We start from the raw sequence: 14,313 nt of genomic DNA, 5'->3' as shown, positions 1-14,313 counted from the left end.
AGAGCAAAAACTTTAAATCCAGAATTACAAACATGACCGACCAACCAGCCAACCAACCAACAGTTCCTGGAATCGTGGAAACTTCCATATCTATAGACACGGCCAAGTACATGTGCAATGAACTCTGTACATGGTCAGACGCAAAACTTGCTTTCTGATAATGCTGGAATGCTCTTCCCCATTCTAGAAGCAGTGTGGGAAGGAGGGTGGGGATTTCCAGGCATCCCTAGAGCAGCCCTCTGGTTTCAATTTGACCACTCCATTGCATGGCTTTGGGCAAATCTCACGACTTTTCTAGACTTTTCTTTCAGTCTCTTAAGTTGTGAAAAGCAACTGCGGCTGGTCTTCCCACTTCCGGAATCCAGGGAGATTGCAAGGGTGGAAGACCCCCGGAAACCGTGAAGCACTCGCTCCAGGAGATTTGATAATGACTGTGGCTGGAAACCTTACAGGCTGGGTGGGGCCACTCCTGATGTTTCCCACAAGGCATTTCTTCCTGGAAAAAGAAGTGGCACGGGATGGGGCTGGGGAAGCCCACCTCATGGTGCTCTGCTTCTTCTGTAATTTCTCCCTCACCCGGGCTATCAGAGGCCTCATAAATTAACCCCTCCGTTGCTCTGCTCCAGACAGACTACTCTCTTTATATCCGTTCCCTCAACATTGGTGTTTTAGTCATGCCACCATGGGCAGTTTTAAAAGAACAGCAATTCACACATTGGAAACAACCCAAATGCCCGGCAACCTGGGAACCGTTAGGGAAATTATGATGCCTTCACAAGATGGAATATTTTGCAGTCATTAAAAATGATGTTTATGAATATTCTGTAGTAGTGCTAGGATAATGCTTATGGCGTACTAGTAAGTGAAATAAAAAAGATATAAAATTATATATACACAGTACAATTATTTTAAAAAGGCTAATTTGTCTTGAAAAAAAAGAGATAAGAAAATAGACTAAATAATCATTTTGGCTACCTCTGGGTAGTAGAATTGTAGATAATTTTAATTTTCTTTCTTACATTTTTCTGTATTTTCCAAAATTAAAAAAAAGGAGTATATATAGCTTTTCAGTAAAAAGATACGATCATATAAAAATTTGTATTTATAGCACCTGTATTGTAGTTGTAAACATATGCAGTCCATGAGGAGAGCAAAATGGATGGAGGGGAGAATGTGATTCAATCAGGAAAACTATAGCCTAGGATACACGGAGACATGCATAGGCTTCGTTTGGGAAGTCAGACTTTGAAGAATGAAAGGGCAACTCAGATGCTCTGATGCTCAGGGCAAATGACCAGATTTACTGCCTGGGAAACCACAGCATGTGAAACCCAGCTATGTGCTGGCAGCTGTCAATATCACTATTTCTGAAAGGATGAAAAAGAGTGAAAACTTGGCACAGGGGCAGATGGTTTGAAAGCGGGCTGAGCTCAGAGAATGCTCTTCCTCTCTCTCTCTCTTTCTCCCTCTCTCTGCAGGCCTTTCTGGTCCCACGCACTCTGGCTCTCGTTTGCCTTTGCCATCCTGGGCCAGCCCTCAGTTTACACTAGGCAGCTTCAAGGGCTAATTTTCGCCCTTTTAATGTTCTTCAAAAAGAATTTTCCTGCACGTTCACAACATTCACATATGGTGCCCGAGGCCCCAGACACAGGGCAAGCAAAGGGCTGCCGGTTCTAGGCAAATGAGATAGAATCAAAAATCCAGGAAGGCTAACGTAGCTTTCTTCCAGGCCATTCAGCAAAAGGAGGAGGCCACTGGTGACATCTCTTGCCTGGGGGACAGAGAGGTTGGCACTCCGCCAAGCCATGCACTTGTCATCTCTCTTGGGACTTTTGCAGGAATCTTCTGACTGGTCCCTACATCATCCTCTGCTACATCCTCCTGCTGCCATGCACTCAGATTGATCTTTATATCCCCATCCACTCTGTGCCAGGCCTGGCCGGCTGCCAGAGAGAGCACGAGATGATCAAAGTCCAGTCCCTGCTGGCGAGGAGCTCAAAGTCTGGCAGCAAAGACAGACATTTGGAAGCAAATGAGTACCATTTGGAAGCCAGAGTGATGACTGGGGCCACACGGTAGGGGGTCAAGAAGACACAGGCTCTGGAATCACAGTGCTTGGGCTCAGCCTCCAGCCCAGCCACTTACTAGCTTAGCTATGTGACCTTGGTCCAATCCTTGGACTTCTCGAAGCCTCACTTTCCTCATCTGTAGAATAGTCAGAGTTACAGTATCTCAGAGGGTGATTGGGACATTTCAGTGGGATAATCTGGAAAAGCTTATCATAGGGTCTGGCTCACATTGGCGCTCAAGAGTTGTTATAATTATTCACAGAGGCCTTCATGGGGACTGGGGGTGAGAGGCACAAAGTTTCACAGCACAGGTGAGGATGCAGTTGAGTCCTGAAGGATGAGCAGCCATTTGTACTTTGCTTATGCTTCTTCCTTTGTTCAAACCTTCACCCTAACCCCACTGTGGAAGGACCAGAGGCCCATCAACACCTGCAGGATGTGTATTTCTCCCATAGACTTTCAACTCAGGGAGGATTTTTTAAATACTTGACTATGGGGAAGGCCCAGGTACCACCTAACTCCTACGGTCTTGCTGCAGACAGGACCTCTTACGGGGCAGCTGCAGGACACGAGGCGGGGGATGAGGGTGGCGGAGGGGACATTTGGGGCAGCAGCGTTTTACCAACTCATAGAGAATTATTTTAGCATTTTAACAACTGGCTAACCATCTGCACTTTTGCAAAGCAGCTGAAGGTCAGTCTGGACTCTGGTCCAACTCAGCTGGTCTATGGTACATGCTTCCCACCATGTACCTTGCAATTTCCTACCTTGGAGCCTTTGCCAGCTGCTCCTTCCCCTTAGAATGCCTGATCTTATCCATCTTTCAAAGCCTGACTCAAACACCATCATCCCTGAGTTCCTCAGCAGTTTATCTGCACCTCCCTTCTGAACCTTGGCACTTTCTATCTTTGGTGATAAATGAGCTGCTCAGGCAGGAGTCCTGAGAGGTCCCTGGGCCCCGCCTCCCCAGCACGGGGCCACTCCTGAGCCCTGTGAACTTGGGCAAGTTGCTTATCCTCTCTGCCTCACTTTCCACATCTATAAACTGGGGATGACCATAACAATTCCTCCCTCCTGGAGTTATCATGAGGGATAAATGAGTTAATTCATGTAAAGTGCTTATAGTGGTGCCTGGCACACGTAAGACTCCGATAAAGACCAGCTCTTCCTTTTACTATGCTTAGGGCAGACACTCAATGCGTGTTCAATGAATGAATGAAGAATGAACAACTGAATAAAAAGTCCAGTAGTAAATAAAACAAGTAATTAACAATTTTGAAAAGTACAGTAAGAAATGAAAAGCTCAAGTAGCACTGAGGTAAAGATTTAAGAGGCAGGGTCTGTCTATACATATCCAGCAATTTGTTTCAGGAGGTTAACATGTTTCTCAAAGGTTTTTAACTGTTGTTTAAGCTGATAAAATGATTTGATTACCATTATTCCACTTATATTAGTGATATTTATTAAAGCCTAAGCCAGGGAAAATCTTAGAAGGAAAAGGGTAGAGGTGGAAGAAGCATATTAAAACAAGAATGTCCCTGTTGGGAGATTTTCAGACTTTTAACCTTTGCAGGGAATCCTATGCCCTCCCCATCACATCCGACATCCTTCCCATCCCCGTGGCACGGCACCCCGTTGACAGAGTAAACTCTGGACTCAAGCTTCCTACCTTTGCGTCTCAGTTCTGCCCTGATTAGCTGTGTGACCTGGGCAAGCTACACAACCTCTCTGAGCCTGAATTTACTCAGGAAAAGATAAGAGATTGCGATAGTGTAAGATACGGTACTACACTTGCAGGATTCTCGTGAGGACCCAATGACTAATGCACTTAGAAGAGAGGCTAGCATGTCGTAAGTACTTGGTAAAATTTGGTTGTGATGATGATGATGGCCGCTTTGAAAAAGCTCTAAGATGATCAAAACACGGAAACATGCAAAATGCCTTGGTAGGGGAGCTGGTCCCTGGTCCCTACACTTCCTACCTTATTGCTTCAGGAGTGGGATTATCATGGGCTCTTTTTCCTGCAATGGGGACACTATGTGCACTGAGTCTCTAGTTCAGCGACGTCCAATAGAAGTTTCTGTGATGTTGGAAAGGTCCTATCTCTGCAGAATCCAACGCAGGAACCACTAGGCACATCTAGCTATTGAGTATTTGAAAAGAGGCGAGTGATACTAAGGAACTGAAGCTCTAGTTTTATTCAATTTAAATTCATTTAAATTTAAACAGCTTTGCATGGCTAGTGGTTACTATACTGGATAGTGCAGCACTACTAGTTCTTTAGTCTTTGTATCATAAAGGTAAGGTTTCCCTTCTTTTTCCCTTAAATAAAGAGAAGCTGGTGTCAGACCAGACCAGACTGCTGTGGCAGCCAGTTAACTGGGATTCAGAAAAGACCTGGGTATTGAAATGAACAAGTGAAGCACATGCATTTGTTCAGACTAACCCCCCATATTAGGAGAGGGGGCTGTTTTTAAACTTGAGCCCCCAGCTTATTACCTGTGGTCAGGAGCAACTGCACCCCCTTTGGCTGGGAGAAAACTCCTGGGCAACTGCGTGTAAACAGTTTGACAAGCCCTGAGGGCTGGACGTGTTTTTTTTTTCTTTTTTGCGGTACGCGGGCCTCTCACTGTTGTGGCCTCTCCCGTTGCGGAGCACAGGCTCCGGATGTGCAGGCTCAGCGACCACGGTTCACGGGCCCAGCCGCTCCGCGGCATGTGGGATGTTCCCGGAGCGGGGCACAAACTCGTGTCCCCTTCGTCGGCAGGCAGACTCTCAACCACTGTGCCACCAGGGAAGCTCTTTTTTTTTTTTTTTTTGTCTGTACGTGTTTAACAGCCCTTTAGCTGGTGTGGTTTAGGATTTGCCCTGCTGCCTCTCCCCGGGTAGGACACCTGTCAAATCCTGCCTCACCTTTCTCCTGCACACTTGTGGCTAATTTGCTATTCCCAAGCCTCTTGAGAGGAGCTGGCCACCTTGTTAAGTGGAAGATGATCATTATATTTGGATGCTCAGCACCTTCCCTTGGCTGCCTCTCCAAAGCCTGAGAGTTCCACAGGCTGGCCACATCTGACTTCTGAAATCCATTCATTTCGGCAAATTGCAGAGGGGTCCAGCATCTCATGAGGTAAGAGTAGAGGCCCTGCAAGGCTCAATCCAGCCCCCAGAGCCTGAGAAATATTTCTTAGGCACCTATTATGTGCTAAGCTCTACCAGAAAGACAAAAATCAACAAAAGGCTTATTTCTTGCCCTTATGTAACTGAAAATGGGGGGTGGAGTAGGTTGGGGAAATGAATGACAACACAGTATCTTGTTATTCACGTGATGCTCCATGGACCAGAAGCATCAGCACCACCTGGGAGCTTATTAGAAATGAAGCATTTCAGGCCCCACCCCAGACCTAATGAATAGAATCTGCATATTAATGAGGTCCCAGGGGATTCAAATGTACGTTAAAATTTGAGAAGGCCTGCTATAGCATACACCTAGGTTATAAGCACCATGACAGTGAGAATAATAATGGCCATTATCTATAAAGGGACTAATGCATGATGGATTTTAAGTGCTTTCTACATATTAACACATAATAGCTTCACAACAGCCCTCTGAAGCAGATTCTATGATAGCTCCCATTTTACAGATAAGAAAACTGAGGCTCAGAGTGGTTAAGTAACCTGTTCAAGGTCACAGAGCTAGTAAGTGTTAGAACCAAGATATAAACTCTGGCTCCACAATAAAAAATATCCAGAGATATAATTAATGCGCTGTGAAGGTCCTTAGCTTTACCTAAATAGCTTCCAAATAGCATTTTCCTACTAGTAGCAACTAGACTTAATCATCTCATCTGTAGATGAAGGCATTTCTACCTCACAAAGTTGAGTGTAAGGATTAAATTAAACTCTGAAAGTAAAGTAGCTCACATAGCACATGGCACATAGTAGGTGCATCAAATGTTCATTACCTTCCTTCAGGCATCCTTATGCCTCCATCAAGGGAGGGCTTACAAGGAATCAGACGCAGTTTTGGTCTCTTCACCTCCCTTCTCAGAATCCTTTCCAGCTCCTCACTCCTTATAGGAGAAAGTCCTGACACCCTGGCGGGTCTCTCAACCTTCTTTCCTGTCCAATTTGTTGCTCTACCCAATACCTCTTCAGAACAAGGTCTCGCTTTCTGTTTTCTCACCTTCCTGCCCTCCATGGTATGCATTCTGTTCCCTTAGCAGAGAGCTTCCTTCCCTATAGCCATGCAGCATTCATTTGATGTCTTTGATACTCCCAGACCTGCTCAAGTGTACAACTTACTTAACCTCACTGCACCTCGGTTTCCTCATTTGTGAAATGAGGAGAGGTGAGGCTAGCTTCTGCCTCAAGGGGTACTGTGATGATTGAATCAGTTAATACACACGACGTATAGAGCAGGACCTGCCACATACTAAGTGTTTATCAAAACCTCTTATAATGTCTAAGAGGAGGTCAACCTGGTTTAAAGAAGTAAAATCCTGCCGTTGACGGATCACCTACTAAGTGTCAGTGATTGTGTGTGGCACTTACATAAGTTAGTTCATTAGTCACTGAAACAGCTCCATGAAGTAGGAATGATTATTTTTTGTGTACAGCTAAGAAAACTGAGGCCTGAAGCATGTGATCAGTAGAGCCAGTGGCAATCTAAGGGCTGTCTGAGTTGACACTGGCAACATGGCTCTTTGGGCCGAAAGCCAGAACATATAGGTTTCAGACCCAGCTCTGTTCATTTCCGCAAGCATTTATTAAGCACTTACTATATGCTATCCACTGAGCTAGGCCCTGGACACTCAGTGCATCCTGAGGTTGTAGGAAAGGGATCTTGGAGGAGGTGATGCCTAAAATGAGTCTTGAAGGATGAATGGATGGGGGTAGTGAGATGACAGAGCAGAGGGGAGGCAGTGGTCCAAGAAGAGGGCAAAGCATGTGCAAGGCACTGTGGCACTGCCTTGCAAATCCACTGAAAATATGCTTATGACTCCAGAAAAGTCCACTCATCCCTCTAGGCCTCAGTTTTATCATCTTCAACAGGAATGAAGCATGTTTGACATACCTGTTCTCAGCTTTTCTCTTGACTTTAAATTCCATATCCAATGACGGAACAGTCCTTATTTTGTGAAACAACGAAACACGTTTTGAATATACACAGAAAACTAAGATTGGAAGGAAATACCCCATATGGTCTCAGTGCTTATTCCTGGACGCAGAGACTATGGGTGACTCAAAGTTTCTTCTTTAAAGTTTTTGTGTACTTATATTTTATTTAATAAGTATATTAGTTTTATATCCTGTAAACATTCATAAAGATTATAAAAAGATTCTAGAGATTAGGGATGAGGCTTTCAAATATTATTTCTTTAAAACCATAGTCCATGGACAGCAAGACAGACTAGCGAAGACAAGCACAGAGCAAGGCCTGATGCCAGGAGTTCAGACACTAGTTCTGCAACGTTAGCTGCATGACCTTGGCAAATTAATCAACTCCAGTTAAGTTAATGTAACCAAAAAAAAAAAAAAAAAAAAAAAACCCAACAAACTTTCAAGAAACATAGTTACCTTCCCTCAATGCAAGCTACTTTGATTTATTTTATTATTCAATTCTACTTAATTTTTTTAGAAATGCAGGTTATAACCCACAGCATCAGGGGAAAGGGCTAAATAGTATTTTCAGCCTTGTGGGCCATTTGGTCTCTGTCACAACTAACCACAAGTGCAAAAACAGCCATAAATAATATGTAAACAAGTGGGTATGGCTGTATAAAAACAGACAGTAGGCCAGGCTTGGTCTGTGGGGTATTGTTTGCCAATCTCTGCACTGCATTGGTTTAATGGCCCATTAATGGGCTGTAACCTACAGTTTGAAAAATATTGGGATTAGAGTTGCTTTTACCCTGGCCAGATGAAATAAATTGCAGCAACGCTCATGTCACAAATAGATCATGTTTTAAAACTTTGTTTCTTCACAAATAGATCTTTTTTTTTTTTTTTTTTTTTTTTTTGCGGTATACGGGCCTCTCACTGTTGTGGCCTCTCCCGTTGCAGAGCACAGGCTCCGGACGCGCAGGCTCAATGGCCACGACTCATGGGCCCAGCTGCTCCGCGGCATGTGGGATCTTCCCGGACCGGGGCACGAACCCACGTCCCCTGCATAGGCAGGCGGACTCTCAACCACTGTGCCACCAGGGAAGCCCAGATCATGTTTTAAAACTTTGTTTCTTAAGTTAATTATTTAGAATTCAACATGCATTTTGTTTTTCATTAGAACCATTTATATAATGGTTGGAATTCCAGGCATGCCCACAAAAGCCCACAAGTAGCCCTGCAGAAAACAGGTCTAATATATGGTTCTCCCACTCTGGGTTGTCCCCATTCACACATTGACTATGAATTTCTCTAGGACCCACTAGCACTGGGTGGACATTTTAGGGGACTTTTGTGCCAGATGTGATCACTGCCCTCCAGAAGGTGAGAAAGTAGCATTCTTCCTCTGCTGCTGAAGATGTCAGGACAAAACAGCCCTCCTGTCTCCTCCTTCTTGCTGTTGAGGTTCCTAGGGTGTCAGCCCAAGCAGTCTTTATGTTGGGGAGTATTCACTGTGGTGTGTAAGCCAATCAGTTGTGAGCTGTGTGGCTAATAATGGTCAGAAGTACTGAACTGTGCAAATGATTCACTTGTGTGTTATTGATTTTAAAAAAGAGTAAAGTCGAAGAGTGTAGTGAACCTTTGTCAACTTTTTTGGGTGCTTGGAACCACTGATGACCTTACCGTTTGGAGAATTTCCCATATTATTCTTCCATAGTTCAACAAGGTAGAAATTCACCTTTCCAGACACCCCTGCTACTAGGGTGCAGGGATGTGACCCAGGCTCCACTGATTTAGAAGCAAGTGGTGTGACATAGATGGAACATGACAAGAGTGGTAGCAGAGACATTCAGTTTTCAGGGGTAATGGTGACAGAGGTCCTGCTGGGAGTGGCCAAAGTTCAGCCTCAGTGGTATAAAGTCCACTGTCTATGGCTCTGAGCAATCCTGGGGTGCAACTTGGGCACTGCTCCAGGTTGTGTGGGCTCAAAGCCTGCTTCTCCAGCTTCAATGCCCTCCAGAAGTCTTCTTAAGCTCTACTAAACATTTAGACTCGTGGGACCATCATAGGCCACACTTGTCCCTCATGACAACATCAGACGTTCCTTTTACTGGGAGTCTTTATAACGATTCACCCAGCCGTCTCAGAGCTACCTTGTGCCCCAGTGACACTCAGGTGCAAGGAGATAAGACCCAGTTAGGTGGTTGTGAGACCTGCCCTGCTTTATGAACCCCAATACCTCTTGTAACAACTCCACAGAAGTAACTTTCAAGGTCCCTGCAAGGGACATTGCCAGTTATAAGGATCAGTGAATTCAAGGAAGCCCAAAGCTCTGGAAGTACTATACCAAGTACTATAAATACTTGGTATTTATACCAAGTATCTATAGTACTACAAGGCCAGATCTAATGTACCAACCTAGGGTCATTCTGACCATAAGCAATGTTGCTTAGTAACACAGTTGATATTTTAATTCTTATCATGTTTCCAGGGAAACAGAGCTAGAAAATTAACCCAATGTCAGGTTCTCATGCAGGAGTGACAAGGATTTATTAACCCTCTTCCTACACTGGGCCTCCCAGAGGTTTTCTTTCTGCTCAGCAGGTTCAACTCTTGCAACTAAGCATTCTTACTAGTAGTGCTGCTTGTATCAAGGATACCTCTGCTCACTTGTGTTGTGATATACATTCCTTGATGGGAAAGAAAGGGGAAGGGTTATAATTAGAAGGCTGGAAATTTTGCATAACCCTGGGTATGTCTGTTGGAGTGTGTTAAAATTTGGATATCACCTGTCACATATTGATGTGCTGGGGTGCCCTTTTTGGAGGGTTTCTTAGAAGATGTATTTGGGTACCATTAACTTCTAATATCTGGTATGTTTTCTTTATTAACTCTATTTCCTCAAATGTAAATTCTTCCATTTGTTAAGACTGTTCTGTTTCTTCCATTCATTTTCCTCAAATAGTTGGTGATTGGATACTCATGTTTGTGGTTGAGATTTCCCTGGTAGACACAGGGAAACAGATGTCTGCCACATCTGTTTACACAGCTCTGTTACAAAAGGGGCGAAAGCTGCCACTGCCTAGATGTAAATTCTGGTTTGTTTCCCATGAGACTCGGGGAGAGTAAAACTACCTAATTGTCTAGTCTTCTAGGTGAAGCTGATCTCTGTTCCTCTCGGGCACGATCAGTTACTGCGGGCAACAAAACACTCCTATTTATCCTACTCCTTTTAATTTTATGATGACAAATTACTGAAATCATTCATGGCCAAACACATCTAGGAATCACTAGTCTTTCCAGTAATGATTTGGGGCAGGGAAATTTTGTCATAGATTTAAGATGATTCTATTAAAAAATAGTAGTAGCTTCACATGACCCCCATCCTCAAAACTGAGGTGTTTACATTTATCATTACTATTTGGAAAATGAATATAGCCTAATCATAATCATACAAGATTTATCTGAGTTTTTTTTTTTTTTTTTTCCCTAAATAAAGTATCTGAGGGACTGAAAGATTTCAGAAGCTCAAAAAATAGTAGCCAAAGTCCTGGAACAACTTAAACTACAGAAATTTTATACTGGTACTGAGCTTCTTCAAAACCCCACAATGAAAAATGAAGCTATCCAAAACCAATGTAGCAACTGGAAAGCTATGCCCACATGAAAGAGTCAAATGGTATACGGAGGCCTAGTTCCAAGTACTCCAGCCAAGAAAGGCTCTTCTGACAAGCAGAGATGGTTTGAGGTACAACACAATCGTATTTCAGTCAACAAATATGTTCCAGGCCTTCTGCTCGGCGTGGACAAAAAGCACATAATATTCAGCTCCTGTTCTTGAAGAGTTTATGGAAAACCATATAAACACCATGGCCTTACTTGACTTTGCCAGACAGAGATAGAGAGTCAAGGAAATGTTTTTGATTTGGAGGGAAAAAGAAGACAGAAAAAGAGAAAAAAAAACCCAGCTCCAAATTAGAATCCTACCTCCCACTGGAAACGTCTTGTTTGTAAGTTTTGGTATGAAGCTGCTGTAAACACTTGTCTGGAAACAAGAGTCCTCTGTCCTCTGAAGCCCTTACCTGTGTGTTTTCAGACGCTAATGAATATCAACGCCTAGCCTATCGTGGAACGGGAAGAAACAGCTTTTCGTCTGGAAGGAATCATACACAGGCTCCTTCAGGGACAACGATAATAACATTTTAGAGCCAAAAAATAAAAAGAAGATGTATTATATCAGCTCCTTTTTGGTGGGGGTGAGGGGAGCTCCCCTTGTGCCAGGCATGGCACTGGATGTCTTAGCTACAGTATCTAATTAATTGCTTACACCAGTCCCAAGAGGCTGGTTTTGTTCTCATTTCACAGTTGAGGAGAAGAGTTTCAGTAGGGGTGAAATGACTCATTCAAGGTCCCAGAACTAGAAGAAGCAGAGCTGGGATCCAAACCCAAAGGTCGATCTGACTCCCAAATCCATACTCTTTCCAGAGGACCAAAGTGAACAGAACTCAAAACATGACAAGTGTTTTCTGTTTTGTGTCGTCCCCTGAAAATTCAGCCAAGGAGGAATGGAAAGACCAAGATAATTGACTCTGACAAATTCTAGGACATGTTCTCTTTACTCGGCTCCCCCTTGCAGCTCATGCCTCTTTAAAACTTGTCCCAGAAAGTTTGGAATCCTTAGATGCTCTCCCTAGACTTACAGCCACTTCAACTACACTCTGAATCCTGAAATAGATTCCGGAAGGGAAGATGGAAACTACATAACAGAAAATATAACAGGAGCCATGCAACTGTGTTGAGTTGGGGGCAGGGGGTATGTCACACGATGAGATGCATATTTTAGAAGTTTCAGTCTGGTGGCCATGAGGATGGAGCTGGTCAGAGAATATTAAGCCTCCCGTCCAGGGTGACCACTTAGAAATCAAATGCAGTAATAGCAGTAAGAGGAAACGAGGGACTGAACCATGCAGTGAGGCAGCCATCTGGGGAGGAAGGATTAGAGGAATGGGAGACGGCACAGAAGTTGCATCGGTGAGACCTACTGACCAGCTGGCTGTAGGAAGGAGGGAAGGAGAGGAAGGAGTGTGGAGTGAGTCCCAGTTTTCTGACCGAGGTGACCGGGTTGATGGTGATGCCATTCTTAGAGACTGGGGGCGGGGGGGAAAGGAGGAACAGTCGGTTTTGGGGGAAAGATGTTGGCTTTAGTTTTGAGGTGGTTGTGGGCACTCCTGATGGAAATGTTCCATAGGCAGTTGGATCAACGGATTTGTCCCTTCTTTCATCCTACAAATATTTACTGACTTTGTGATATATACCAGATGTTGAGCTTGGCATTAGGTGTGGCGTGACAACAAAAACAGATGTGTTCTGTGCCCTTATGAAGCTCACAGGCAATAAACACACACACACACACACATTTGCTGTGTTGGGCAGAAGACAATAAGGTGCCCTGAGAAGAACCAGCCTGAGAGTGTGAGCCTTGACAGTGGAAACTGGAAGGCTGAGGTGGATCAGGTTCTGGAGCTCAGAGGTGGTGACGTCTGGCTGGAGATGGAGGGGGTGTCATCTGCATAGAGGCGGGAATTGAAGAGTGGCGGGGTAGGTGAGTCAGAGAAACTGCCCTATTCTACAGGCTGCTGGGGTAGGGATGGGGGCTGAAGAACTAGGTACCCCAAAGGCCAAGGCCAATAGTTTCCATCCTCCCAGCCATCACGATTCATACTCATAGAAAGCAACGTCTTGGTGTGTCTGACTGAGGTTGTTTTCTGCCCAGGGACCACGGGCACGTTGCCACCTCTCCACTTTGGGCATATTTGGCACATGAAAATATGCACACGGCACCCACTGATTTGGCCTGGATGGCGGGAGACATGAGTAATCCTCTGATTAAGTTAATTCCAGACTGGATTGAAATATTGATGCTAACTTGGGATTAAAAAAAAAAAAGAGTCAACTTCTGTCTCGCTCATCCTCCATCCTCTACTCTAAACTGAAAGCCAAGAGACATGGTTTAGGAGCCCAATTAAGCCCGACCCATCCTGGCAGAAACAGAGCATCCAGTGAGTGTTTTAAAACCACTTGGAACCATTTAACAGAGAAAAGTGCATTGAGCCCAAACTGGGAGTTGTTCAGCTATTTGCGGATAAGATCTCCAACAACAATAATAAAAGGGAACATTTATTGAGCACTTACTACATGCTGGGCACTGTTCAATGCATTCGATCTTCAAACAGCCTTATGAAGGATTTATTCTTAGGACCTCTATTTTGTAGACGAAGAAACTGAGGCACGGGGAGGTTAAAGGCACTTTTCCAAGACATCCTGGCTTTTAATTGGAAGAGCCTGGATTTGAACCCAGAAGTCTGGATCACAGAGCCTGTTCTTTAACCACTCAATAAACAGCGTCACTACTGCAGTAGTTAGAGTGAACAAGCCTGTGTACACAGGAGGAGGGGCCTGATTTGTGAGATGCTGGGGGGAGATGTTCCCTTAGGAACAGGTCCACATCTCTGTGGACCTGTACCCAGGGGAAGAGGGGACACCTCCAGGCAGCCTCCTTTCCTGATGGTAGTTTGGATTCCTTGCCTCTGAGAGGGTGAAACCATCCTCAGAAAATCTTGGGATTTTCCAGGTAGAAGGCAACCTGGAAAGCGATTAGTGCAGCTACTCGTTTACAGATACGGAGGCTGAGGCATGGGGACGTGGACAGATGGCGCTGGGGAGCAGCAGAAGCCAGGTCAGAGGGAGCTTCCTCTTCCAGGGAGCCCTCCCTTCCTTCTCTGCCATGAGGATTCTGCTTCATGGGAACTGCTATGCTGTCTTCTGCCCACATGAGAGGCCCACTTCTGGCTGAGCAAGTGTTATGGTTTCCCCCTGGAATCCCCAGGGCAGACAGGGTGAAATGAAGATAAAACATCTCCCACCCAAGAAGCTGGTATCCCCCTAAGCTGCCTTCACAAGGAAGCCCCCTTGCACTGCAGAGGCCTCATCCCTCCAGATTTGCAGACCCTCTCTTCTGACCCAGGCCACTTTTATCCCAAACTGGGCCAGCCCTATGCAAACCCATTTCAAAGATTCCACCCAGGTCTCTGATAACCCCTCAAGGTCATCTAGACCCCTCCAGTGAGTTTCTGGAAACTGG

The 14,313-nt window shown here is 44.8% G+C and overlaps 1 protein-coding gene across 2 annotated transcripts in view; it reads right to left on the bottom strand.

Annotated features, from left to right (window-relative positions):
- The window catches only part of ABTB3 (ankyrin repeat and BTB domain containing 3), a 308,089-nt gene that overhangs the window by 94,265 nt on the left and 199,511 nt on the right, over positions 1–14,313 (bottom strand). The gene's annotated exons all lie outside the window — the stretch shown is intronic.

This window comes from Aethalodelphis obliquidens, unplaced genomic scaffold (genome assembly GCF_003676395.1).
Source record: "Aethalodelphis obliquidens isolate GAN/ISIS:26980383/991018 unplaced genomic scaffold, ASM367639v1 scaffold8, whole genome shotgun sequence".
Lineage (NCBI taxonomy): Eukaryota > Metazoa > Chordata > Mammalia > Artiodactyla > Delphinidae > Aethalodelphis > Aethalodelphis obliquidens.
The sequence above is the reverse complement of the archived record's forward strand: the minus strand, read 5'-3'. Positions and strand labels throughout refer to the sequence as shown.